The sequence below is a fragment of the Mustela lutreola genome, chromosome 1, assembly GCF_030435805.1.
Source record: "Mustela lutreola isolate mMusLut2 chromosome 1, mMusLut2.pri, whole genome shotgun sequence".
Lineage (NCBI taxonomy): Eukaryota > Metazoa > Chordata > Mammalia > Carnivora > Mustelidae > Mustela > Mustela lutreola.
In genome coordinates this window covers 36,575,792-36,602,004 of record NC_081290.1, presented here as the reverse complement: position 1 = coordinate 36,602,004, position 26,213 = coordinate 36,575,792, and the positions used below count along the sequence as shown (strand labels likewise).

General features: G+C 48.6%; 1 long non-coding RNA gene across 3 annotated transcripts; it reads left to right on the top strand.

The window, feature by feature from the left end:
• Window positions 1-3,454: 3,454 nt before the first annotated feature.
• On the top strand, window positions 3,455-25,503 carry LOC131824956 (uncharacterized). 3 transcript variants are annotated; one of them, XR_009351058.1, is made up of 7 exons: window positions 3,455-3,541; window positions 5,962-5,996; window positions 22,301-22,373; window positions 22,476-22,610; window positions 22,716-22,759; window positions 23,191-23,314; window positions 23,531-25,503. It is a non-coding gene; the product is annotated as an uncharacterized LOC131824956 (long non-coding RNA). The 3 variants fall into 3 exon arrangements; XR_009351057.1 differs by having other exon boundaries at window positions 23,191-25,503; XR_009351059.1 differs by having other exon boundaries at window positions 22,691-22,759; window positions 23,191-25,503.
• Window positions 25,504-26,213: the final 710 nt, after the last annotated feature.

The window sequence follows — 26,213 nt, the reverse complement described above, 5'->3', positions numbered from 1 at the left end:
GCCACACCCAGCGGGGTTTCTAGCGCCGTGTGCGTGAACCCGAAAAGACAGCAAGGGATTGTATTCCTAAGAAGGAGAGAGGATCCGTGCCCCAGCCCTGCTCGGTCTCCTCTCCCTCATCACCTCTCCCCCTCCCTTAGGCACACCCAGCTCCCTTGCCACGCCCTTGCCAGCTGGCCTGGGGCATTTGCCTGTGCTATCCCCTCCGCTTTGGAAACTCCTGGCCCAGACAGTCGCTTGGCTGGTGCTCACTTCATTCTGGTCTCAGCTCCAATGTTCCTCCTCAGAGGGGCGGCCCCCCCATCACCCCAGCAGGGAGCCCGCCACTCCATCCACCCCTGTGGTCTTTCTCCCCTTCCTCTGCTTCCCCTGTCCCTGTCCCTCGGGGCTGTCAACGGCGTGTGCTGCATTATCTGTCTCCTTCTCTATTTGAACCTGACCCAGGAAAGCACGGTCTGTGAGGGCAAGGCCCGCCTTCTTCACTGCACCATTCTGGAACAGCTCCTTGCGAGGGGAGACTCTCAAATCTTTGCTGCACGGGCGCAATCTTCCTCGTCTGATAGGCAAGGCCAGATCCCTCTTTGATAGATTTATGTTTCGGTTTTAAAGTCACGAGCCTGTGCAACCCTCGTTAATCTGCCATAATTTTCTTTGGGCTTCTTGTCCTCCATGTTTTTGCAAATAGTGGCCCTAAAATATTCATCATGGGTTCCTGTGGGCGCTGGGGCGGCCTCAGCTCTGCAGGTCCTGGAAGCGTCACTTCCCAGCTGGGGTGTGAGCCAGAAGAAACAAAGTGGGCTGGCAGCACAATCTTCCTAACTAGGCAACACTTTTTCTCCGAGGAACATGTGACAGTCCCACCCATTTAATGTAAGAGCCCAATCAAGGGAGAAGCATCGATCCAGCTGATCTAGCCCTCATCAGAAAAATCATCCCCTATCTAAACTATCTTGATTTACAAGATTCTTAATGGCTCAAAAGTGCTGTATCAGCTTAAGCCGATCTAAGAAAATAAACATTTCATAACTGTGATACTATAACCGCCTCCAGACACAGAACAGCTCAGCCCCAGTGGCTGGCTCTTATAAATAAAGCAGGCAATAGCACACTACAGAAATAACTAGAATTTCTGTGACTTCATGGGGAGCCAAATGGAAATGCCCTTGCCAAGCAAATGCTAAAGTCATCCCGTAGTCAAATTGCGGTCAGGCGCGAGGTGGGGGCCGGACATTTTGCTCCGAGAGCCCCTTCTCTGGTGGAACCTGGTTCCCTCGAGCCCTCAAGTGGAATTTTTAGGTTTCGGGTTTAGAGAAAGGGGACCCACGACAACAAAATGAGTTCATCGAAAGGGTCTGGTGAAAACCAAACAGAAACGAAACGCCAGCAGCAGGCCCGGAACCAGCCGGACTCAGTAGCTTCTGTGTTTGGCATCGCTGGCCCGTGGCATCTGGATTCACAACGGCCCGCAGCCCAGCAGGGTCCTGTGTGATTAAAAACAGGCCAGGCACTGGTCCATGAGACCGAGATTTTCAGCATCACTGGTTAAAATAAAAACAGTTTCCTGTTAATCAGAAGGGGCCAGTTATCGGAAGAACCCCATTTCCTCAGCATGTTAATTTTTGAGATTTTATGGTGATAAAAAGAAAGCAAATTATTTTTCAAGGGAGTCTGCTGTAGCAATTTCTCTGGGAAATGATATTTTCTGGGACAAGGGATCCATGTGGGGTTTTTTGGATGGGCGTAAGAGTACCCCAGACAAAATCAAGGGAGCACTGCCCCCCCTTTGCCCACTGGCTGGGTTCTGGGGTCATTGTGCCTCCATAGGGGCTGGGCTACACTGGAGTCAAGGATGCCCAGAGAGGTCATTGGGTTCATTCTGGCCCCCGTGGTCTTTCCCTGGAGGGTAGCTGGTGATTTTTCTTACTTCCCAGATTCCAGATCCTCTCAGTAACTAGCTTGGCTGTCTGCATGATGGGCAGTCAAGAGAGAGGAGTGAATGAGTCAGAAAGCCAGGCCAACCCGAGGTTTGGGAAAGCTCCTGGCAGGTGGGGACCTGTGTGAATCAATGGTCATCACCTCTGTGACTTCAAGACTAGCAGGCACTAGCCACAAAGTCCCATCTTGGCCCCATCTGGAGTCTTCTAGAGAGTTCCAGCATTTTCTGCACAAGGCAGGGACCATAAGGCTGGGGTTTAACAGATGTGCCTGCAGTGGCTGAGGCGGCAGCTTATAGGTCAGGGAGAGCCTTCTTCCATGTTCACTGGTAGGGTCAGCCTTCAGTGAGCTCAGGCCCTCAGAGCACCAGCAAGAAAATATTTTCCATGTGACGTGAAACTGTTTCTCATATGCAGAGGCACACCAAACAAACCTAACAATGTTGCAGACACTTTGGAAGCCAAAGAAACTTTTCCAGTTTCCGAGGTTGTGTGAAAAGCCTGCCACAGCCGGACAGCTGGTAGTTTGAAGATTCTCTCCTTTCATTCTTTTCTTTTGGTTTCTTCCCCTATCTGGATCCCTCCTTCCCCAGCCATAACAGCCTGGGCTCCCCTGAAAGCCTCCCTCCAGCTGTGAACTTGGGGGGAGCTGCAGAAACCATGTCCTCTGAGAGCAGAAGTCTCAGCGGCCCACGGGGGGCTCCCAGTCTCAGGGGGATGCCACCCCAAACCGGTCCATGGCAAATCCAGCCAAGGAGTAGAGACCACGCTGGCCGGTCCACGCGCTACTGGCCACAGCAGCAGACTGAGCACTTGCAATGTCGCTAGTGGGAATGGAGATTCTAGAAGTATAAAATACACAGCAGATTGGGGATACCTGGCAGAAAAAAGAGAATGTAAAATGGCTCATTAATAGTGTTTCTGAAATTATACTATTTTTGATATATTGCATTAAATAAAATACATTCAAATTAACTTCACTGTTTGCTTCTTTTAACTGATGTGTGTGGCTGCTAGGAAACTTACAATGCCACTGGGACCTCACCTGGATTTTGTCAGGTGCGTGTGTCAAATGACCCCGGAGCTCAGGCCGGCCTTTCTGGGCGCCGTGGCACCCAGACCTGGGAAGCCGAGATGTGATTTGTCCCCAAGCCCTTGAGCCCCGCGGGAGGAGAGGGACCTGTGTTTGCCCTGCAAGTCTCTGGTCCAGAGAGACAGTGGCCCACACAAAGGCGTTTGTACTCCTGGGCGAAAAGTCCAAGAGGAACAGGTGTTCCAACGCTGGGGAGCCCTCCGAAGCCCATGCTGTCTGCTCTGTTTTCTCAAAAACCCTACCCAGTGGGCTTAATGACTGCCCAGGTGTCACAAACAAGGCAGCGGAGGTTGGCAACAGGCATGAGATTCCACCAGGTAAGAGAAGAAGAAGGCAGGGCTGCCCCCTCCTGCTCCCTGCCTCTGCCCCCGGTGCCCCCGCCGTGCCCCACCCAGTTCCCGCAGCTGCGGGAACCCGCGCCCCTCCCCTCCCCGGCGGCCCGCCAGCCCACCCCGCAGAGGGCTGCAGGCCCGGACGGCTTTCCTGACTCTGCCCGCCGCGCCTGATCCAACAGGTACAACCCCGAGTCCCTGCCCGGCACCCAGCCCTGCGCCCCAGGCTGTGGAATGTCGGGGAAGCATCCAGCCGCCCGCATTTCCAAGTTCCCAGCTGGCTGGGGCCCCCCGCGGCTTGGGTGGGGCCAGAGGGGCCGCGGAGGCGCCGGCTCCCCCTGCGCCCTCCCCCGGCCTTCCCTGCTCCTGCTCTGCTCCCCGCAGGGGCCTCCTGGGGCCTCTGCCTTCGGCCCAGCCCTGTGTTTTCTGTTTCACCCTGGCAGGTTCCATCTGGCATTTAGATCTTATAAATAGCGGCGGCTGGGGTGGGACTCGGGCAGCGACCTGGAGCTGGTACTCCACCCTGCAGGGGGAAAAAAAGCTTGTTTAATTCATTTCTGCACTTGGAAGCCTCTCCCTGTTTCCAACGCCAATTAGGCGGCGGCTGCCGGGGTTTTTCCTCTCCTTGTCCCAGGATGGGCGGCTGGTGGCTGGTTCTCGGCCCCCGCTGCCTTCAGCTCCAGCAGGAGGCTGGGTGGGGCGGGCCGGGTAGGGCCCCACCCACCCCCCACCCCCCACCCCCCACCCCCCCTCCCCCCGGCTCTGAAGGGGCCCGGCTGAGTCGCGCTGACTTTCTGCGAGAGCCTGTCGGTGGGGCTGGGCGAGGTTCCACCGAGGACCCAGCCCTTCTCTGTTTCTTCCAGGAGGCAGGAATTTGGGGAAAGAGGAAGCCCCCAAACTGGTACCCTAAACAGATACCCCCTGGGAGGGTTCTGGCCTCTTCTCTCCTGGAGAATGTGGGTCTCCGCCCTGTGCATCCTCTCCGGCCTTGTCCTTTGTATGGGCTTTCAAGAGCAGGGTCCTGGGCACTGCAGTGGGGATTACAGTGCCCGCCCAGAGTTCCTGGGAGGGGGCCCTGGTTCAGTGTATGGAAGGCACCAGGCACAGTGCCTGGCACACAGCGAGGGCTCCCAGGTGTTCTCGCCAGCTTCCACATAGATTGAGACAGGGAGCAGTTCCTGAAGTTTCCAAAGCAACTTAGAGGAAGACCAGAAATAAACTGGAGGGTGTCCAGTTATCGGCCAAATGTTAATATCTTAAGAAACTTTTAAAAATGAAAGCATTAGGTAATAAAATGTAAAATCTATATTAATACGCAATTTTTTTTTAAAAAAGCATTACATCATAAAATAAGAACAAGAAAGCAAAGCAAGTGGGTATGTCAGCAGACAAAAATGTGAGACACCCAAGCACTCACCCTCCAGAGATCATCGTCATTATGAAAATTTCTTGATGAGTGACCTTTTGGCTCCTGCTCTATACATATATTAATTCGCGCGTGTGTGTGTGCGTGCTTGAGTGCTCACGTGCCTACTTGTGTCTGGGCCGACAGGATGAGGCTCTGATGTCATTAGTGAAAAGGGTTCTTTGGCTGTTGTGGATGTGCCTGGGGTGGAGAGATGGGCCTGGGGTGTGCAGGGCGTCCCCCAGACAGAAAAGGGATGACCAGGAAGGGATGTTATGACCTTTGTCCTCAACCCTCCTTGGAACCAGGTTCACGTTTTCGCCACAGAGATGGGTAAGGACCGTGGTCTAGAGGAAATGTCTTTCTGAAGACTTTGTGAGACTCTGGGCATTGGCCTCAGCAGCCGAATGACAAGCTGTGACACAGAGTTGGGGGGACGGTCTTGGCGCTGCCAGCGGTGGGAGGTTTCGTGAAGGGTCTGTTTGGTGGACTCCAGCCCTGAGGACTCACTGCCGAAAAAGCCAGTGGAGAACTCTGTGTAGTTCCTGAGGCCGAGACACCGACACCCCCTTCACAGTTGCCTGAAAATAATGGGAAGATTTCAAAGGGAGGTTCAGGTCCTCCTGTTTGGCAAGGGGAGCTCGGAGTCATTGGAATTGGGGCATACATGTGAATATGATGTCATTATTAAGTAATATTGAATCATTTGTGTTGCTTCATTAGTAGCTCTTGCATGGTTAATTAGGATGAAAATGTATTATTGATTGATTTGATTATTTTTTTATTCAAGTATAATTGACATACAGTGTTACATTCATTTCAGGTGTATGATATTAACTCAGTAGTTCTAGGGGCACCTGGGTGGCTCCGTGGGTTAAAGCCTCTGCCTTCAGCTCAGGTCATGATCCCAGGGTGCTGGGATCGATCCCCACATCAGGCTCTCTGCTCAGCAGGGAGTCTGCTTCCTCCTCTCTCTCTCTGCCTGCCTCTCTGCCTACTTGTGATTTCTGTCAAATAAACAAATAAAATCTTAAAAAAACACAAAAAGCCAGTTTTACACCTTTCTCAGTGCTCATTATGGGAAGTGTATTCTTTAATCCCTTTTACCTATTTCGTCCCTCTCCTCACCCACCTCCCCTCTCATAACCACCAGTTTGTTCTCTCTAGTGAAGAGTCCATTTTTTTTTGTTTCCACAGATTCAATTCCAGCATTTCTTGAACAAGAGTAGAAGGTAAGAGTCAAAGCAATTCCTCCCCAATAGTCTTCAGATCCTGTCAGAATCTAGCCAGAGACACTACCGGCTATTCCAAGATGGCAGGCGCCTTTCATTCCTCTGAACTCCATCCTTCCTGGGCATGATGGAGAAGGAAAAGGAACTCAAGACCCACCCAGTGCAGCATCTTACATCTAATCAGGTCCCCAACTGAGCGAACAATTTGAACTTCACACATCCCAAGTTGCAAGGGTGGGCCAAGATTCTTGGCACCTGGGACTACAGCTTTGCCTTCTTTGGGAGCTAGAAATCTGACGCTGAAAAGAGCGTCAGCTGCGTGCAGGGCCCCTGGGAAGAAGCACACCCTCCTACATAAAGCAAAGGTCACCGTCTGGACTTAACGCTCATCCCCGTGTCTAAAGCATAGACCAACAGAGGAGGAAACTCTCCCTATAGGAGCTTCAGCCCTTCCTGGGTGATACCAGCATCTTGCAGGGCGCCTTGGGGGAGCTCTACTATACAGAATGTTCCTTCTGTACATGGTGCCCATGAGTCAAGCTCCTTAGAGATATGAGGTCAGAGAAAGCTTGGGGCTGGCAGGTGCAGAAGGTCCTTCAGATAGAGCCTTGTCTTGGGACCTCTCTGACCTGTGGAAGCCTCCAGGGGTCAAACCTCTTACTCTCTCTTCGATGGGCCTCCCTTCCCCAACTAGAAAGAGTATCATTGTCTCCTCTGCATAATGTTGAACTTCTTCTTCTTCAGAGATTAAGTCTTTATTATCAGATGTCAAGATGCTTTGTACTCAGGCATCAATGTCACTCCTCAGAGAGACAGTATTTTATAACCTGAAGACAGAGAAGAGCATGGAATAGTGGCAGGTTCAGAAAGTTAATTTCATTCATTAATTCCTTTTTCCTTTCAATGAGTGCCTAGAGAAGTCCTTCTTAAATCTGCCATTTCCACTGCTACCGCCTTGTTCAAGCCAACACGCTCTCTGAGCTGGAACACTGCTATAGTTTTAATAGTTCTACTTGCTTCCGTTCCTTTTTTTTTCTTTAATATTTAAAAAAATTTTTTAAAGTTTATTAATTAGTTAATGTTTAAGTAAGCTCTACACCCCACATGGGGCTCAAACTCACGACCCCGAGATCAAGAGTTGCTTGCTCTACTGACTGAACCAGGCGTTCTTGACTTTCTCCAGCCATTCTCATCAAAGCGGTCTTTAAAATAAAGGAAGGGGGGTGCTCCTGGGTGGCACAGTTAAGCATTGGGTGCTTGGTTTTGGCTCAGGTCATGGTCTCAACGGTGGTCATCTCATAGTCATGAGATTTGTCGGGTTCTGTGATCATCATGAGGCCAGCTTGAGATTCTCTCCCTTTCTCTCTGCCTCTCCCACTCATGCTCGCTCTTGCCCTTTCTCTCTAAAATAAATAAATCTTTATTTATTTATTTATTTTTAAAGGGGGCCACTGGGTGGCTCAGTTGGTGAAGGATCCGACTCTTGATCTCAGCTCAGGTCATGATCTCAGGGTTGGGAGATGGAGCCCCTGGTCATGCCTTGGGTTGGGCTTTGAGCTCCTTGGGAATCTGCTTGATTCTTTCCCTCTGCCCTTCCCTCACTCCTGCACATGCTCGCGCGCTCTCTCTCTCTCTCTCAAATAAATAAATCTTTAAAAAAAAAATAAAAAAATACAACTTTAATCTTGCCCCTCTGGATCCCTGCTGAAAGTCATTGACTGGCTTTCCCCCTTCTATCCATCGCTCTCAGATGACGACTAAACCCCCAGAGGCCCTGCAAACCATGGCTACTGCCTGCTCCCAGGGTCAGTTCCTCTTCCTCTCTGAGCTGCAGTGACCCTGGCTGTCTTTCAGATCCTCAAATCTGCAGGAGCCTCCCCTCCTGCTCCAGAGCCTTCTCCTGGACTGTCCCCTCCCTTTCCCTCTTCCCTTAAAATTAACTCTTCTACTTCAGATCTCCGCTCAGACCTCACTTCCTCAAAAAGCCCTCCAGAGCCTCCAGGCTTGAACAACTTCCTTGCAATAGGTTCTCTTAACACTCGGTAATGTCCCTTCGTACCACTTACCAGGGTGAGTGCCTGTGTACGTTTCTGGGGGGTTGTCTGATATTGGGCGGCATTAGTCTGTGTCCCCAGGGGATTAGAATTGCCTGAGACTCGGGACTGTGCCTGCTCGCTCTCCATCATATCCTCAGTGCCTAGCACAGAGCCCAGCACAAAGGTGCCCAGTGAATGTTGTCAGATGCTTACTTGCCAGGTATGGAGTCTTGGCTCCCAGCAGTTTGCCATCAGCTAGGACAGGAAAAGACCCCAGCTTACTCTCCAAAGCTCTCTTTAAGTGTTATCTTTGTTATGATGTTCCCTGTCCCTTCCCCTTTCCTCCCCTCTAGCCTGGGCAAGATAAAGCTCTGGCAGCACGTGCCCCAGCCCGCTCTCTGCTCCTTATGGATCCCTCCTGGGCCTCTAGAAGACTGGTCTGACCTCACCTTACATTCAGCGGGGCAGCCCCGCCTAGATGCTTGTGTCCGTTTCTTAGGGCCACCATAACTGAGTCCCACGAACTGCTTAAAACAACAGTTTATTTTCTCACAGTTCTGGAGGCCAGAAGTAAAAAATCAAGGTGTTGGCAGGGCAATGCTCCTTCTGAAACAGGCAGAGGAGAATCCTTCCTTGAGAGTCTGATGTTTGGTGTTTCTTACCTTGTAAGTGTGTCACTCCAGTCTCTGCCTCCGTTGTCACGTGTCTGTCTTATAAGGACACCAGTCACGTTAGAGTAAGGGTCCACTCTACTCCAGAGGACCTCATCCTAATCTTAACTAACCAGATCTGCAACTACCTTATTTCTAAATAAGGTCACGTTCTGAGCTCTTGGGGGGTTTAACTTGAACATTTCTTTTTGAGGGATACAGTTCAATTCATAATAAGCACATTGGGTAACTCACGCTCAGGTCCCAAATTGCCCTCCGTGTCTTTTCCCCAAGCTCAGTATCCTCCTGTATTCACCATCGTAATCCATGCCACTCAGTGGGTTCTAGAGAAGAAGAGAAAGTCAACCTATTTTTCTCTTTCTTCCATAGCTAATTAGTCATCAAGTTCTACTGACTGTCTCTTTCACCGTTCTCATATTCATCCCCAATGACCCTAGTTCCTCCATCACCTTTAACCTGGACAACTGTAGGAACCAAACCATTCTTTGCATCTCCTATTTCAATCCCTTTTTAATTCATCCCCAGTGCAGCGGCATGAGGAATGCATTTAAAACACAATACAGGGGCCTGGGTGGCTCAATTGGTTAAGCGGCTGCCTTTGCCTCAGGTCATGATCCTGCGTCCTGGGATGGAGCCCCACGTCAGGTTCCCTGCTCAGCTGGGAACCCTGCTCGTTCTCTCTCTCTCTCTCACTCTCTCTCTTTCCATCTCAAATAGATAAATAAAATCTTTTTTAAAATCCCACAAATATGATCACAATACTATGTTTAAAACTCTTCAAAAGCTTTGCTTTGGATATACAGTGGCCCAGACTCCCGTGCACAGTGCACAAGAGTTCACCATCTTATCCTTACCTTTCTTACCTTCTGCTACTGCCTCTCTGCACCCACTTCTCTGATAACTTTGAACCCTTCAGTTTCCTAAGCCTAGGAAATGGCTTCACGCCTTTGTGGTTATAGCAGAGACGTTAACTATGTTCATGGAATAGCCACGTGGTTCTGTACATTTCACCGTCCTGGGCGATGGGATTAGTTCTTGCCAATGCAGTGGGAGTGGAAATTCTATAGATCACCTCTGCGCTGAGGAATTTATTTTCCATGGGTTTCCTGCCAGCTTTTTGTGTCCTTCAGTGCCAACGTGGTAACTCCATGTTCTGGGTGGTCCCACTATAATAAGAGTGTATGGACACCGCTAACTTCAGTCCTCAGGGTACTGTATAGCCTTGTCTGCTGCTCCTCCTACCCACCCCCTAAGCAGCTGACCTGCCTTGGACTGATGATCCCAGTGGAAAATGAATCTTAGTTATATTTAGCTTCTAAGACTTCAGGGTCATTTTGTGACTATGGTGTAACTTAGGCGATCCTGACTCATGCAGTGCCTCTGTCCAAGCTGTTCCCTCCGCCTGCCTTCCCCACTTTGACTGCCTGGCAAAGTCTTAACTGATCCTTTCAGCCCGACGGTCTTCTCGTCTGTGAAACTGATCTGACCCTTTGCCAAGCAGAGTTCATGACTCCCTCCTGTGCTCCCATTGCACCTGGTAGATTACGCCAATATTGTCCTTCTGGCCTGTTTTCACGATAACTTAGTATCCACTGAATCATGAAATGGTAGAAGGCGCGTGCCTCAGGGTCAGCGAGTGTGTGTTCTTAGCTATCACGTTTGTACCTCTACCACCCCACAGGGTGATTGGTACAAAGGGGGTACCCAAGCCAATAAATGATGAATGAATGAATGAATGAATGGACCATAGGGAGTCTATCAGTGGCGAGTGATGGGGAAGGCCTAAGGAACATGAAAACACTGTGTGGTTCATTGTGGCTTGGAGACATCAGGGGTGGGTGGCTGCGATTTTGAGATCATGCGGTGTTCAGAGTCCAATCAGCGCATTCAGGATACCTCCCCAAGGCTTTGGTAAAGGAAAGGCTTGCAGAAGATAAAACTCTCACGTGTGCAATCAGGAAGATGAAGTTTAAAAGGAGGTCCAAAAATTACTTTTAACTCAGGAGTGAGTTAGAGTGGAATAAAAGTGGGTCTTGTTAGCAGAAAGTGATGATTTAGGAAATAACATTACACGTGTGCGACACAGCCAGAATGACTATCAAATTCGTATATATCTGGCTCACTGGAAAATCACGGAACAGGGCTTGTGAATAAAATGCAACTCTCTCTCTCCCCATCTGTCTATCATCGCTCTGTCCCTGAGAGCAGCAGTAGGCTGATCCACATTTTGTGCCGCACCCCCATGGTCTCCTTACATTTTATTCGAAGGCTGCAGAATCTCTCTTCCTCCCACGCTGACTTGGGCAAGCGGATGAACTCACTGTCCTATTCAGACAGTACAAAAATCTTTTGAGTTGCAAAACAAACAATCAAACAAAAAAGCAAAAAATAAAAAAATAAATAAAAAAACAACCCCCCCCCCCAAAAAAAACCCCCAGCCTCACTTGAGACCTTAACATTCCAAGTCCCAGGTAATAGTTAAACCCCTGAAACTGATTCAGCCTAAAATCCTTTCTTCTCCCTTGGCTCAGACCTGCCTCGTCCTGGAAGTCTGCCCTGGGAAAGGGGGACCGGTCCTTTTCCTCGCCTCTCCCTCTACTTACCTCCTCCCCCTGGCTAGCTGCTGTTTCCCTCCATGCTTGGAATGAAGCCCAGAAAGGGGAGAGGTAAGGGAATAAGATAGTTCTCACGTGGCTGGGTGGCCTAAGCCCTCTGGGCCGGCAGCTGGCCTCTGTGGGGTGGCCTGGCAGATGATTAAAGTGGGCTCTGTCACAGACTCTGCAGCAGCCTCCAGCTGGGCCCCCCGTCTCCCATGGTTCTCTTGACCCAGGCTGAAGGGCTCTCTCCCTCTGGGTGGTCTCATGTGACTCCTTCCCCAGCTCCTGGGATTCCAGGGGTATGACGGCCAGTCCCTTTCTGCTGAGGTCTTCTGTTCATGCCTACAAGCCCGAGACCACCCCACACTGCCCCACACCTGCTCCCTTTCCCACGGGGCCCACATCTGGCCTTGGGACATTCTCCGGGCGCTGCCACCAAAGTCGTATCCACTGCTAACGCTGAAATGTGTCTGTTCCAGCCCTGGGGTATGGACTGGACACTTGTTATCCCAGATCATGCTCCTCACCGCCTCCGAAGCAGGTACATCTGGCAGGTCAGATGTTTATTTAAAAACTTCTGCCTTAAGGTCTGTTGTCACAAAGCACTGCAGGCACCTTTCACCTGTCACTGGCTTCGATCACGGACGGAGGGATTGAGAGATGGGGGCTCTAGCTTAGTTTGACCATTATTAACTCACTCTAAGACTTAGGGTGAGTCAGCACAGACTCGTCAACACCCAAAATTCTAGGACTCCAGACATAATTCTAGAATAAACAATTGCGTGTCGGTGTTTCATGTGGCTGGTGAAAAAAGCCTCGTTAAGACCTTAGACGTGGAGAAGCCCAGGCAGTACAGAGAGAGGTCATCCTTAAATGTCTGGAGCAAATCTAAGCTCTGAGAAGATGTTATTTAAAATGTCTCAAAATCCAGGTCTTTATCATTGTTGTTTCTTTTAAAAGTTTATTTATTTGTCAGAGAGAGAGAGCGCACGAGCACAGGCAGGGGGAGCGGCAGGCAGAGGGAGATGCAGGCTCCCCAATGAGCAGGAAGCCCGATGTGGGACTCGATCCCAGGACCCTGGGATCATGACCTGAGCCAAAGGCAAACGCTTAACCCACTGAGCCACCCAGGTGTCCCCTGCTGTGTCTTTTAGAATCCTAGTGAGAAGTCTCACTAAAAGGAGAGGTTTTAGCCCATGATTTCAAGAACCTGAAAAACATTTGTACTTCTGACTCGTTAACTCCACTAGCAGAAATAAATTCTGAAAAACAATCAGCAGCACACACCGGGATCTGTGAATGACGCTCGTCTTCATCTTTAGTAAAAAGTAGGAACAGCTCCCCTCCTTCAATGGCTGCTTACCTGACTCCAGAAAGGCTCTCGGGGTCCACTGAATATAGCAGGGCTCTCTCCCCTCCCCCGACTGTGGTTGTACAACACCCATCCGCCTCTGCTGTTGTATACATTCATTTGTTCACTGTTCACTTTCTTTCTTCCAGCTAAGCTGTTAGCCCCACGAGAGCAGCAGGGGCAGATCCAAATTTTGTGAGGCCTGGAGAGCCTCTAAATCTGAGGTCCTTGTTCCAAAAAACAATTAAAAAAAAAAAAAAAAGAACATGGAAATGAATATTGATTTGGAATGAAAAGAAGAAGTCCTTGGACGGCTCCTCATTAGCCTTAGAGTGAATGGGCTTCAGAGTGGAAGGGGTGTGGTCTGTCTTATTCAAAGTGGCGTCCCCTGGATCTAGAACAGAGTCTGGCCCGTAGTAGGTGCTCAAGAAATACCTGCGGAATGAAAGAGCGACTGACGATTGAGAGCCAGTTCAATGAATGAGCTGGAAGAGCTAGAAGGAGTTTTCATAACTGGCCCCCAGACACCATCAGTAATCAAAAAAACTGGTTTTTGCATGGAGGTCTCACTCCCCTTTTCTCTGGGTGCGTGGCTGGACCACTAGACTCCATCCCCAGCCTCTCCAGTGGTCAGGGGTTCTGTGACCATGTGACGCAATTGTTGCAAGTTAAAACGTGAACAGAGATCATGCTGCCACTTTTTGGCTTAGGCCTTAAGTCCATGGGTATGCCCTCTCCTCCTGGCTTCCTTCCGCCTGCTGTCTAAAATCCAGACGTGGTGGTGGATTCAGTTTGACAAGATCTGGGGTTGGCAGAGCAACAACATGGAAAGAACCAGGGTTCTCAAGTGATTGATCGTAAAGAAACAGAGATCCTTCACTGACCAGCACAGTTTACATCAGAATTGTGATGTGACAGAGAAATAAGCTTCATTCTGAAAATCACATTTTTTTGTTTTGTTTTGTTTTTTTAAGATTTATTTGTTTGAGAGAGAGAGAGAGTGCACATGTGCAAGCAGGGAGGGGACGAGGGGGAGGGAGAAAGTATTCGAAACAGACTCCGCACTGAGCACTGAGCACAAAGCCCTACCTGGGGCTCGAATTCATCAGGGCAAGATAACGACCTGAGCAGGAAGCAAGAGTTGGAAGTTCAACCCACTGACCCACCCAGGCACCCAAGTTAAGGTGTTTTGAGGCCTGCACTGACTAACACCTTTTTAATTAATTAGTTAATTAATTAAAAAGATTTTAATTATTTATTTGACAGGCAGAGATCACAAGTAGGCAGAGAGGCAGGCAGAGAGAAAGAGGGGGAAACAGGCTCCCTGCTGGGCAGAGATCCCAATGCGGGACTCGATCCCAGGACCCTGAGATCATGACCTGAGCTGAAGGCAGCAGCTTAACCCACTGAGCCACCCAGGCGCCCCGTGACTAACACCCTTTCTAAAATCCTGGCCTTTTTCATCAAGCTGCACTCTCTCCTAGCAACACTACCAGAAACAAGGAGAAGGATTTATTTCCAGTCAGCCTGAGAGAGGTCCTGCGGCTTTCTCTGGGCTGTTCCTTACACTTCCTTCCCTGGTAGGACATCAATGGCTCGCTATGTGTCCGGTTCTGTCTGAAGTACTTTCCATGAAATGGCTCGTTTCATCCATACCCTTGGAGCACAAAGATTATGTCCATAGCTGCGAAGTGAGAGAGCGGGATTTAGAGCCCCGCTGGCTGGTTCCATGGCTCACTCTCCCAGCCACCGTGGTACTTCTTCTGACTCTCTGCCTTCATTTCTTTCTTTCTTTCTTTCTTCTTCTTCTTCTTCTTCTTCTTCTTCTTTTTTTTTTTTTTTTAAGATTTTATTGTTTATTTGAGAGACAGAGAAAGAGCATGCGCAGAGGAAGAAGAGGAGGGAGAAGGAGCTTCCCCACTGAGCCCAGAGCCCACTCCTGGGCTCAATCCCAGGACCCTGAGATCCTGACCTGGGCGGGAATCAGACACTTGACCAACTGAACCACCCTGGCACCCCTTGCTTCATTTCTTTTGCAGCCATCCTGTCCTTCAGATCATTCAGTTCTCCCACTGTGAAGAGGCCAACAGAACACCAGCTGGCCATAAAGAAAAAGAAGTTTCTGCCCCCCTCTCTCTGTCAATGGTTTTGCCTTTTATGTCCCTTCGGTATCTTCCTGTGGTGTGGGCAGCTCTAGCGTTTGGGGGGTGCTGTTTGGTACAAATCACCAGCTTTCCATCAGGCACCCTGGGCACAGTGATGAGAGCCCTGAACTGGGAGCCCAAGGTTCTGTCTCTTTGCCTGGGTCTGCCATGGGCTGGTGTACAACTTTGCCCATGGCACTCTCTTCTCTGTAAAGTGACAAAGATGGATGAGCTCATTGGGAACTAAGGTTCCAGGGCTCTGAAATCAATACCCTGTGCGTCTTCCCTTCCTCGGTACACTCTCTCTGTCCACTGGCACGGCTGGCCTGTCTTTTTGCAGAAGGCCAGGCTCAGCTCCGTATTCGGGGTTTTGGAGGGACACCGCATGGTTCCACTGGATTTAGAGACACAAAAGGAGAAGACGAGGATGAGTCAGACTCTGCTGGTTTCCTAACAGCTGCTCCTTATGGGCTTCAATGTCTCCCGCATATACAGATGCAAGTGAAACAGGATTCAAGAGTGAGAGTGGGGACGAGGAAGCTTCTGAGCTTGAAGAGGAGACCTGAGTCCAACCGACCAGTGGAATGATACCCAGCCTGCAATCCTAGCTCGCCTGCTGGGAGAGCACGCCCTCCAAGAGACTAGCGGACGAATGTGGGCACCTGTGCCTAGGGACTTCTGCCAATCATGGCAAAATGAGTTTCTCCTAAAAGAGAGAGACTGGGCGAGAAGAAGAAGGTGAGGATACGTGAATGAATAAATAAGGGGACAGGAGATTTTCCTTCTACAGACATCTTTGAGCCATCACACGGGATTGCCCTCAAGGATGGAGTAAGTGGAGCCGGCCATCACGGCTTCATGTTGCCCTGGTCGTGGCCGGAAGCCCTATAGGTCATCGGCAACCTTTGAGTCTGATTGGCTGCTCAAATGGCTCCTTCCTGATGTGACCAGAGTCCCCCTTCTGGAAATGACTCGCGCGTGGTCGATAAGAGTATCAGTTCCAGGCTACGAAAATGGCAGCCAGGCCCCGTGTGGTCATAGGATGAGCAGTGACAGGAAAAAACAGGGAAGAGATAAAACCTTAACCAGGGTGGGCCTCTGCCAAAGGGAGGGGTGTCTGGCACTCTTTTGCTTTCTCAACAAAATTACGAAACCAAGCGCCTTGACTCGCGTGGCTCAGCAGATGTTCGCTTTGCTGCAAATCTCTTCATTCCTCTCTCACTCTGTTGAGGGGGCGGCGCACGGGAGGAGCTGGCAGTGACAGGAAGGGACAGGAGGCCCTGAGAGGTCAGGAGCTGAGGGACAAGGACTGTGAATCCAGAGGAAAGGGGCATCGGAAGGAGCAAGTCTGCATCATGTTTAGCTAACTTCTTTCTAACAAAGGCAACACTCGGTGCAGACACAGATCGTCAGCAATCCAAAGAGCCAGAAAACGTACTTTGAGTGGGAAGGTATTCGCAGCATCCATGCCCCACAAACCTCCCACCCAAGGAAGTTGTCTGCTACCTTTCAGAACTTGTCAATGACACCGGTCCCTCGGCGCCACCACTCTTCCCTCTCTCCTCCTCTCCCCCACTTTCGTACCACTTAGGTGTCTGTCACTTCAATTCAGTCCGGCCATCTGGAACCTTCCCTCCTCGATATTATCCTCACCTCACATTAAAAATGGCCTTTTCCTGCTTGATGGGAGCCCCGGTGTCAGGATGGTGGAGGACGCTTGCTGAATGGCAGTATGATGTGGAGATTTCCTGGGGATTTCAATTACGTGGCTCCTCCTACCTTTTCACGATAAAGGTTCATCACGAGGGGAATGAAAACAACACACCATCTTAGGGGAAATGAGGAACGGGTCAGATGGAACCCACGGAGGCTGGCCGAGATTTCAATTTTCTTACTGTAATGAAAACTGCATTTCCATTAACTGCGGTGGTCACCGCTGATAGCATCGTCCCGCGGGTCACGTGGGGCCCACGGATGCTGCCGGGGAGGCTGGTCGCTGAAGCACCTCTCATGGTCGCCTTCCACGCCGTCCTGGGGAGGCTGCGAATGAGCAAAGGCAGCAGCGCTTTTGTGTGCGAAAAGAGGCCCAGTACATCATACCATGGTGATTTAAAAAATGTTTCCTTCCCCTGCCCTGCTTCTGTGACTTTCCCTTCTTTGATTTGAATTTGTGGTTTTTTGCATGTGTTCTGCAGGACGCCTGATAGAGGTCAGTCATAGTCAATGACCATGTTATGTTCCAGGGACCTACTCTGAGCCAGGCAGTGGACCCAGTTCTTCATTTACCTTCTCATTCCTCCTTCCTTCCTTTTCTTTATTTCTTCCTTCCTCCTCCCCTCCCACCCTCTTCTTTTTCCCTCCTTCCTTTGTTTTATTTATTTATTTATTTGACAGAGAGAGAGAGAGAGAGAGAGAGAGAGCGCATGAATGAGGGGGAGTGGCAGGCAATGGGAGAAGCAGACTTCCCACTGAGCAAGGATCCCAATGCAGGGCTTGATCTCAGGACCCTGGGATCATTACCTGAGCCAAAGGCAGATGCTTAATGACTGAGCCACTCAGGCGCCCCTCCCTCATAGCTCCTACTACCCCACACACCAGAGATTGTTCCCCCAGTGCTCACCCATCCCTTCTTCCTTAATAATACAATGCCAGATTTGTTTAATCAGGCATATGAAGTCCTGTGAGAAGAACACAGAGCCCAGCCTCCTTTGTGGCTACACGTGCCTGTGTGGTCACTGTGTTGCTTCTGCAAAGCAGAAGCGCTGCATGCAATTCTTAGGAAGTGTCCTAAATGGGAAGAAACAGGCCTGTTTTTATCTCTTCTTTTCTGTGCCAACTGGAATGTGGACATGATGGCTGGATGTGAACAGCCATCTTGGACCATGAGGTAGAAGTCACTTACTGGAAATGGTAAAGCAGTAAGAAGGAGCTGCAGTCCCTGATGACTGTGAAGGAGAATGCTGAGGGTTTTTTTGTCACTTGCAAGTGAACCTGCCCTGCCAGAAACACCCTGTGAGAAGGTAGTAGAATGAGGTGCTGGAGAATAGGGGCTCTGGGGTCCGACACACCTGGGTTAAAAATCCTGCCTCTGCCACACTTCCTAGCTTCTTGATCTTAGGCAAATTATTTAGCTGCACTAGGTCTGATTCTCATCTGCAAAATCAGTGTAAGTAAAAAATAAACTTTTTTACTTAGGGAAAAATTATATTATAGAATTATATGTATTATATATATTATAGAAAAAAATTATATTATAGAGTACACTTAAAATAGAAATAAATTTTCACTGTTGTGCCTGGCACATGGTAAGTGCATGACAAAGGATAGATATCATTATTATTTTAATATTATAAGGGAGGAAACAAACCTTGACAAAGTTAGGAAACTTCTCCAAGGCCATGAACACAGATAAACAACTGAGAGTATTAGACCAGGAACCTCCCAAGGCTTGTGATTTTTCCATGACATTGACCACCATGGAGGCCCAGATGTCCCCATGAAAAACAAGGGAAAAAAGTTAACTCTTTTTCATACTTGCTAGTGAACACACACACACACACATACACACACACTACACACTTTAGGTAGCTCAGCTCATTCTTGGAATGTAAAATTATTAGTTTTACAAAAGGGTCTACCGAAACAGAACATTTGTTTGCATGAATATGTGCCGATATCAGTAGGTACAAAGTTTCCAGTAAGCTGTGCTGTCCTCTGTGGCACCCCTTAGGGTCGCAGGCTGGTGATCCGTCCCCATGTGACAGGATCACGTCCTGCATTTCCTTGAGTCTGTGCAGAGCTCAAGCTCACTTTTTCATTTGCAAATGAGTTGAACTTAGAGATCTCAGTCCTTTGTATTTCAAGTCCGGGCCAGCGGGTCCTTTCAGTCAGACCCAAGCTGAGGTTTGGATAGGACCCTTTACAGCCACCGAGGGCTCAAAACAGCAAGGGTGAACTCAGTGCCCCGTAATTCAAGGCGGATGATTTGAGGAGGCAGGGGCTGTGTCTGTTCTGTCCACTGATGCCTCTCTCCTCAGGTCTTAATCGCTATGCAGTGAATGGTGTTTGGGTGAATGGGAGCTCTCAGGATCACCGTGCAATAAACCATCTTGGATAAATCAAGCCACCGAGCTGTCCGTCACAGGACTCCCCCCATGGGGCCCAGGCAGGGGGAATCACTCGTCCAGCTCTGCTCCCAGCACCTGATCCCACCCCTCCCATAGCACTCCTCCTTTCTTGTAGGAAGCTTCTCACCACAGGCTGTTTTTTTTGGAGGGCAGGGGGTAGAGGAAAGTGACTGCTCTTAGAAACCAAAGGGGCTAGATCCTCTCCCTGGGAGCTCTGAATTAGCACAACCATTGCAAGAATGTGGGATGGTTGGAGGCCATTGGCTGCAGCACAGGGGTAGAGCACAGACCACATGTCTCTGCTCTGTGTCTCCTTCCGCCTTGGCCTCGCCTTTACCAGCTGCCTTAGTCACGCCCACATGCTCACCCTTGACCTCCAACCTCCCACGGAGTCTGATGTGCCATGAAGTCCTTGAATAATCCCCAGACCCTTTGTTTCTTAAAATAGCTTTCAAGCAACATTGCAAGAGGGATTTTGCTGCTAAACTTTGTCTTCCCTGATAGAACTAAACATTATGTGGTAAATTTCCAAATAGCAGCTTGGGAGCAGCAGAGAGAAGTTGTACAGTCAAGGCCAATATCTTTCCAATTTGGAATATGGAGACCGAAGTCATGGGAGAGGGTGATGGTCACTATTTCTGAAATGATTATTAGGATCAACTCTTTGGCTTTGAAAATGTTGGAAAGGAATGAGTCAAAAAACTAGAACCATGGCTCAGAACAGTGCCAAACACCTAATCTTATAATCGTTGATGCATTTTTCTCATCAATGAAGAATGTACTTTGGCAGGTTTCTCTCCCTATCCCACCCCCAACCCTCACAGAGCGGTCATTGCCATGAAACCTCTCTGCAGGTTGTGATGATTCTGGGTCATTTTCTCAAGTTTGAAATTGTGGATGTGGCCATGGCTGTTTCCAGACAGAAAACAGTGGAATCCTGGAAAGAGCAGAAGAAATGATCAACTGTGATTTCATACTTTGATCCAACTGAATGAAGAAAGCAGGTCCTTTGGGTTTTACACATCCATGAAAGCAATCAGGCTCTCCTGTTCCCCCCTCTGAGTGTTCTTCACTGAAAAGAATGCACTTGCATTTTTTAAATTGTATCAGAAAATATGATTCTTTGGTCTTTATAGCTTAAAAAGAATGTTTTTGAGAATCAAGCTTTGCAGGCTGATTTTAATCGCAGCATTTCTGTTGGAGTCTTTGCCTCCCTTCTTCCTCATCTTTTTCTGAATCCACTGGAAAAAGCAAAAAAAAAAAAACAAAAAAACAAAAAAAACAAAAAAAAAAAACAAAGCAGGGAGGCCGAGAGACATCAAAATAGCATCTTTCCTATTGATAAGGGTGACGTTAGAGAAAGTGGAACATACCTGTGGGCACATGGACTTCCTAAACCTGAGCCCACATATTGGCTGGACCTGCCCATCTGGCCACGGAGAGAGTCAGACCACTGCTAGCCTCCACACAGGGTAGGTGCGGAGAGCTTTCCTGCTATGCTGGCTGTGGGTTTGAGAGCCACCTAGATCATCTTTTCTCTGGTATTTCCTAAAAAGAGGAAGACACAGGAAGGGGCTGGGCTGTCCATGCTCCGTTTCTTCTCAGAGATTCCCCAGTTAGGTAAGTCCCTCCGCTGTCCCAAGGAAGGGTGAGGCTTCAGGGAGATGCTCTTTAGCGCTAACGGGGCTCACAGCGCAGGGAAGGGCGCTCCTGAGTGGGAAGAAGTACCTTCCCTGTGAGAGTTTTCAGTGACAAAATCTATTGCAGTCAGCATTTTTTACTTACCAGCTTTGGTTTCTATCCCTCCCTCCTCCTCACTGCCCCTTGAACATACTAATTTGAGCAAGAGAAAAAAAAATCTGCATGGGAAAAAGAACACCGGAGACCTGGGTCCTGGTTGGGCTGGTGGGTAAGTCATGTGGACTCTCTGGGTCTTGTTCTCCTCCAGTCTGAGGGTGTAAGAGAGGTTGTTCCTTGCTAAAGTCAGTCCTATGGGATGGCTTTAGCAATCCCATACATTTCCTTTTGGGAGCCTTGCCCTCCCCTGTATTTTCACCTTCTCTTCTCCCCTGCTGAGTTCCCACCATCGGCTTTTAGACATTTACAGATCTTGGCCACTTAAAAACAATATCCTCAATTGACCCTTGCCCTTTCTAGCAACTTCCTTATCTCTGTATCATCTTTTTTTTTTTTTAAGATTTTATTTATTTATTTGACAGACAGAGGTCACAAATAGGCAGAGAGGCAGGCAGAAAGAGAGAGGGGGAAGCAGGCTCCCTGCTGAGCAGAGAACCCAATGCGGGGCTCCATCCCAGGGCCCTGGGATCATGACCTGAGCGGAAGGCAGAGGCTTTAACCCACTAAGCCACCCAGGTGCTCCATCTGTATCATCTTTTTAAAAAATAAAGCAACTTTTTCAAAATGTTATCAGATGTGCTGCTTTCTTCTGTCCCTCAGCACAGCGTGGCTTCTGGCTCCTAGCTTTTTGATACTCCCAAATGCTTCTTGCTAGGTTGGTCACTCAGTCTTTTGCAGCTCAGTCCAGTAGACACTTTGGTTCTCATTGTACTTGATTTCTCAGCATTATTTGACACTGCTGACCAGTTCCCTTGCTCTTCAGAAATTTCATTTCCCTTTGTTTTCCTGACACAACACTTTCTTGGTGATCTTCTTCTGAAGGCTCATGTTGTTCTTGTCAGCTAGATCTTAGAGTTCTGCAATACCCAGGCCCTCTCTAGATTTCTCTTTATTCTCTTTCACTAAAAGAATAATTAGACAGTTTATTTATTCAACACAGTTTTATAGGCACCACTATGTGGTAAGCACTCTCTGAGGCATGGAGCATTCAATAGTGGAAAAAAATTCCCTGCTCTGATAGAGCTCCCATGTTCTAGAGGGAGAAGAGAGTCAATAAATAAATAAGAAAATGAGTATATGATACATTAAGTGATGATGAAAAATAAGTTGAGGCGAGGGAATGCATATTTGTGTGTGGGACAGTGAAACCATAGTTATAGAGAAGGGTCAGGGAGGGCATGAGTGACTAGAAGGGCTTGAGAAGGATTGGTGTTAAATTTCTTTTAAATATTTAACAGAATTCACCTGTGAAGACATCTGGTCCTGGACTTATTTTCATAGGGAGGTTTGATTACTGATTCATTCTCTTTACTTGTTATACGTCTGTTATGGTTTCTATTTCTTCCTAGGTCAGTTTAGGTGATCTGTGAGTGTTTCTAAGAATTCGCTATTTCGTGTAAATTATCAAATTTTTGGTGTACGGTTGTTCATTGTATTCTGTCCTAATGCCTTTTATCTCTTTGCAGTTGGTTGTAAGGTCCCCACTTGCATTTCATTTTATTTCATTTTTTTCTTTGTCAGCCTACCTACAGGTTTGTTAAGTTTTGATGTGCATGACTGAGGCACGGAACTGTCTAGTGGGCTAGCATTCTAGGTGAGATGACAAGTAACACCAGCTAACATTTACTGAGAACTGACTGTGCATCCAAGTGCGGTAAGTGTAGTAATTCGTCTTCTTTTTCTTCTCACTTTCCAGATGAGGAAACTAGGGCACAGGGAAAGGTGAATGTCTTGTGGAGATCCCATGGCACAAGGGGCAGAGGTGTGATTCAAACCAACAGTCTGATTCTAGGGCCCCATCTTTACCTCCACACTCTTACTTTCCCAAACGGTGAGTCCAGTGAAAAGAATTATTATCAGACTGTCAAAACAAAGACAATGAAACAAAACCTCATCTCATATAAATCTCAGTATGTAATTTTTCTTTTTTTTTTAGAATTATCTGAGAAATATGTCATCTCCAGCTTGGATTAAGAAATGGTACAGTAATCTTACCACCTAATTTTACTCCCTAATTGTTCCCAGGATATTAAGGACCAGAGTTGGGCATTCCCTGCTACATTTTGGTTTTCTTAAAAATCCCTAGCTATTTTCCAATATATATCATTTTATAGAAGATATTTTTTCCCAAGTTTTTTTTTCCTTCCTGAGGAAACAAAAGCATGTTTTAACAGCACACAATCCATATGCTGCTGATTTACTTGTACTCAAATCTCCAAAGTGTTGCTTTATAAGAGCTATTTTATTCCCTTCAAACTGGCTTGAATAAACATTTCTTAACATTTTCTTCCTCTTGAACGCTAAGTGGTATTTTGCTAGGGAAAGAATATTCTGAGAACACCATAACTTGATTGGTTTAAGAAGCCAGGGCTTCTTAAAAGGCCCTGGAAAAACATGCTTCCCATCCACAGCAAAATCATAGGATGATTCAGAACCTCTGGGCAGTTAATGGCATGGGTTAAGGATGCTGATTGCTCCAAAGACACGGAAGAGTTTTTAATCGTTGGCCATTCCTATGCACCCCATGGTGGAATTGTAAGTATTTTTTCTTCTCTGTACAGAAAAAAAAAAGAAAGAAAGAAAAAAAAGGTGAGTGGGAGAAGAAATTTCTCTTGTCAGCCTGAGCTTTAAAAAGAAGGAGGAAGTATGGGATGAGTGGATGTTTTTAAGCTCAGGCATATGTTGGAGGGGGAGGAAATGAGACTGAGTGAGAAACAAAGTGCTGACGCTGAGGATCCTCCGCGGCCTCAGGATGACCCAGGAATCTCACCAGTTCCTGTAAAAAATGCCACATGCTAAGAGCATGCTTTGTCAAAGAAGCGCCAGCACTGAGTGAAATCAGAAGAATTAGGAGTGGTGCGAACCAGGGCTCCTTGTAAGGTGAGAACTCAGTTTCCCTTCATCCATCCATTGTCCATCCATCCACCTGTCCGTCCATCTGTCCATCTGTCCATCTATCTATCCACCTGGCTGTCCATCCATCCATCCATCCATCCATCCATCCATCCATCCATCTACCATATCCATCTACCCCTCCATATATCTGTCCATCCATCCATCCACCCACTTGTCCTTCCTTCCATCCACCCGTCCACCCCTCTATCCATCCCAGAAGCACTGGGGAAGGCAGGCAGGAAAGATAGAAGGGAACAGAAATTAAGTTCAGCTGATCATCTGCTATGCCAATAAGGTCAGGCTTAATCTCAGGACAATGCTGATGGATTGGTGGTATCCGCCTGGAAGGCTGTATTGAGAAGGATTCTGAGGTCTGGTCTATCTTCTCTAGCAAAGAGTATTGGGATCAATTCAGGGATATCCGCCATGAGCACAACCGGGGCAAGTATCGGCAGTCACACACATCCTCAAAACCACCATTCTGTGCCACACTCCCAGCTCAGGGCTAGTGAGGGGAGCAGACATAGGACATTTTGGCCTGAAAGCCACTCAGTGTGGGATGGGAGTGGACAGCTGGCCATGGTTAGGAGGAAAGGGCAGGATTTGGGGAATGAGGGCTTGATCTGGGCAGTCCATGCCGCTCTGCCAGGAAAAGCATGAACAACTTCAGCATGCTAGTCAACCTTTCTCTGTTCTGAGCCCTGACATGTCTTACACAGTGTCCTGATCCCTTAGGACCTGGTTACTGAAAGCTTCCCTGGGCCATCCGCTGAAACCCTGGGAAGTCCCAAGAGGTGATGAGCTCAGCTTTGCAAAGGAGCTCGTCCTGGAATTCTACCCACACCAATAAGAAGCAGTTTGCACTCCCAGAATCCTTCTGAGCCACAGTTTTCTCATCTGTAAAATGGAAAGAAACCCCACCCCTGTAGGATTGCAGTGAGGATGAAACACGATGTACAGGTCTGGGCTATAGTGACACTTTCTAAATGACTCGTGTTTTTATTTTGTTATATTTTTAAGATTTTATTTGTTTATCAGAGAGAGAGAGAGAGAAAGAGCGTGCGCACAAGCAGACAGAGGCGGAGAGGGAAGCTGGATGCGGGACTCGATCCCAGGACCCGGGAATCATGACCTGAGCTGAAGGCAGTGGCTTAACCAACTGAGGCACCCAGGCATCCCATGACTCATGTTTTTATAAAAACCCTCACAACTTTAATTTGGCTCCAGGCTTTCTATCAGTCAGTCATATTTATTATACACTTAGTAGGTACAAAAGGGAGCAGAAAGAAGGCTGAGGTCTAGGGTGACACAGAAGACAGGCACAGCATAGAAAACTGTGGGATCAGGGACAAGTGGTTGATTTCCCAGACTTCAGGAAGAGGTGGAGAATTTGAACGCGGTGCCCATTGAGGACAAACAGTAAAGTGACTTCCCTTTTCCCAGCCGTGAATTTGGGATACTCTTCTCTTTTCCTGTTTGGGCTTTTGTGTTCCTCAGAGAAGAAACCTGTACTTCTGAGAAGCGGACAAGAGAAGGTCAGGTTGTTGCTCACGAAACACTGACTCAAAACCCTGAGTCTTTTCCGGATTTGTCTACACTTAAAAAAAAAAGAAAGAAAAAAAAAAGAGCCAAACCCTTTGCCCCATTCAGGAGAGCAGGAGCAGGGGTGGGAGAGGCCACGGTGGGGTGGGGGGTGTCCTGTGGCTTTCTGGCCAAGGCAGTGGGGTGTGAGGAAACCCCACCAGCCAGCCCTGCCCCCAGAGGGAACCAAAACACAATAAGAAACCCCATTCGGCAGACCACGGAAAAGTCCTCTTTGTTGTTCGAAATTTTTATCTTGTTTGTGGCAAATCTAATGATTTAGTAACGACCACAGCTGTGTTGGGGCCTACGAATTTCCTCCGAGGCGTTCCCCCCCACTTCGGGGCAGGAACAAAACCAGCTGGGGAGGCCGCCCTCCCCACCAGCTCTCCTTCCAGGGTCTGAAATATGTTTGGGACAAGCAGAACTCCGAGCGGCCGGCCTGAGATTTTATCAGACATCTCATGAATCTTACTCTGGCAGAGAGGAAGCCAAAGAAAACTGACTGTTTGGGTTCACGGACAATGCATTTCTGGGCATGAAATTCAGCTCTTTATCCTGCTGTTGAAGTCAGTTTGAAAGAGCCCAGCAGTTTCTCATTTTGGTCCTCACTATGGTCATGACAGAGAATCCCAGAGAAGATTTGGGGTTCCCGGACCCCGCCAAGGGAAGGGGCAATTGGCATCTGCCCGTGACTGCTTTCTTGCCCCTGATGTCGCTTTGGTTTGCGTCTCCCTGCTCTGTGCTCTGAACCCAGGAGCAGCAGACAGAAGGCTAGGCAAGGTGGCGTGCCGTGTCGGCCACCGAAGGGTGGTGCGGGATGCTGACTGCGTGACCTCAGCCCACAGCTGCTGGGAGGCCTGCAGCTGGCGAGGGTGTGGCTCCGGGGGGGGGGTCCTCCCTCCACCCCAATGTGGCTCAGTCTCAGGGCATGCTAATGTCCCCCAGAGCCTCACTC